Genomic DNA, 2,603 nt, shown 5'->3' on the forward strand with positions numbered 1-2,603 from the left:
GCGCAGCTTCGCACGGGACCGGGCGGGCGTGCGGGACCAAAGGGCGCGAGTGGCGGGTGGAGGAGGCCCAGAGGGCGCCGCGCAAGCCGCCTCAGGCCCCCGACGCCGAACCGAGCGCAACTTCGGCTCTCATCGCCGCCCGCACTTCACTGGCTCTAACTACTCCGGCGGCCGCGGGCGGGGGGGAGGGGCGGGGCCTGGCGGCGGGGGAGGAGGCGGAGGGCTGCGCGCAGCCTAACCACGCGCCGCACGGAGGCCCCGCCTCCCGAGGGCTTCCATTGGCTGGCGCGGAGAACGGCGGGTGGGTTGGTCCGCTCGCGCGTCCATCAGGGCGTGGGGCGGGAGCCGGGCAGGGGGCCGGCCCCGGCTTCCGTTGACCGAGTTGGGTTGACGCGTATCGCCCACTGTACGTGGTTTGAGGTTTGCCTTCGCTCTACGCCCCATGATCCATCTTCTCGAGGCGACGGCGAGGAGTTAGCCGCCCCGCGCGCCCCCTCCCCCTCCCGCGGTGCCCTGCCCGCTCGCTCGGCGCGCACTCCGTGGCCCTCTCCCCGGCGCCCGGTCCCCGGGGGACCCCGCCGAGCGTCCCTTCAGCCTCCCCGAGCGAATGTGCGGGACGCGGGGACGGGAAGTGCGGGCGAGGTCGGGACTACTTTTCCCCCGCGCGCGGAGGAGTACGCGCTCAGTTGAATGGGAGCTATACAAAGAGGGGAAACTAATTGGAAGAAACTAATTGCGCTCCCGGCTTTCCCCGGGGGTGTCGGGGGTGTCCTGGGGCCGCGGGACGAGGCTCCCCGGGGACTGTGCAGGGCGCTCCTGGCTGATAGGGGTGGGGGTGGAGGGCACGGGAGCAGCGGTCTTCCCCAGGCCGAAAGGGCGAGGGGCGGCGGGAGGGGGACCCGCAGCAGGGGTGGAGGGAGCAAGGGGCTCGGTCCCCTGCTAGGGAGGGGGATGGAGGGGCGGGCCCCCACTCCCCCCCCGTTCCTTGACGAGTCTGGGGGCTAGTAACACTCAGCCCCCCCCTACCCGTCAAGCCTGTCCCACTCTGCCTGACAGCTGCCCGTGGGGCTGAGTGGGCTGCCCCCACCCCCCACTCCTCCGGCAGCCGGACCTGAGGACTGCAATCTTTTTTTTTTTAAAGCAGGAGAGGGCTAATTTTTTATTTTCATTTAAGTTACTTCAAGCTTGAGCTTCATATGGGGACAGTTTTTACACCCCGCTCAGGATATAAATACCTACAGGGAGAAAACGAGTGTTTTATGGTTTTCAAGCCTGAATAATAAGGTTTGTTTTTGTTTTCTCTTGCACGTTTTTCTGCAGCGCGTACCGTCATTATTAAGTTGACTGAAGTGACCACGTTTACTTTTAAGTGGCATTTTAAGAAATAGGGCCCAGAGCTTCCCAGTAGCAGAGCCCTGCCCCCACCAAGTTACTGCTCCTGCTCCTGGACTTCTCTCTGAAGGACACCACTCAGAGCTCTGGGCGCTGCAAGTGTGAGACCCCAGCTCTGTTGGCCTGAGCAGCGGAAACAGACTGTCAAACCGAGGGTTGGGAACCAGGACACACACACACACACATACACCCCGATCCTTCTGGGGTTCTTGCCCCCCACACACACACGAGACCGACCCTTCTGAGGTTAGTGCCAGTCCCAGGAAGGACTTGTGCAGAAGTGAACCTTGAGGCTTAGGGGCACTCTCCCCTGCCCCTTTCCTGCCTTCCAAGATGCACTGTAGACAGGGAAGGTTAACCTACACCACACCAAGGTTGATGTTGAGTTGTTAGAAGAGCAGGAATGACAGGGCACAGGGTCACCACCCCCACCCAGCCGACCCCCAAGCTTGAGGCCACTTCCTAGAAAGCACCTCCTCCTTTTCTGAGGTCAACAGAGCCCAGGAGCCTTCAGGGCAGGCCTGGCTGGGTGAAGCAAGCCAGGATCTGAGGGCTGTCAGCACCCTGCTTGCCTCACCCTAGTCTGGGCCCTGCTCCAGGAAGCCCTCCCCAACCCCAGCAGCCATTGAAGTGGAGGATGGGCTTGGGCAGAAGGAAGCTGAGAGGCCTGGGTTCATTTGATGTTTCCCTACTGCCCACCCTTCACTCAGCCCTGAAATCCTGGCTAGGTTAAGTGTGGTGCCTCAACAAACCTTCCAGCTGGTTCTTGGTTGGTTGAAGTTTTGTTTTTTGTTTATGAAAGGGCCTCCTTTAGCCCAGGCTGGCCTTGAACTCCCTATGTAGCTGAGGATAACCTTCAGCCCTCATCCAATTATGGGCATGTGCAGCCATGCCTGGTGTAGTTAGTTGAGTTTTTCTTTTTAAGATTTATTTCTATTAATTTTAGTTTTATGTGTGTGTGAGTGAATGCCACATGTGTGTATATACCTACCAGGCTGGCCTCCATCTCACAGAGATTCATTTGCCTGCACCTCTCAAATGCTGGGATTAAAGGTGTGCGTGGTGGACCATGCCTTTAATCCCAGCACTCAGGAGGCAGAGGCAGATGGATCTCTGTGAGTTCAAGGCCAGCCTGGTTTCCATAGTGAATCCAGGACAGCTGGGGCTACAAGGAGACCCTGTCTCTAAAAGACCAAAAAAAAAAAAATTAC

Source organism: Nannospalax galili, unplaced genomic scaffold (assembly GCF_000622305.1).
Source record: "Nannospalax galili isolate Female #2095 unplaced genomic scaffold, S.galili_v1.0 scaffold188, whole genome shotgun sequence".
Taxonomy (NCBI): domain Eukaryota; kingdom Metazoa; phylum Chordata; class Mammalia; order Rodentia; family Spalacidae; genus Nannospalax; species Nannospalax galili.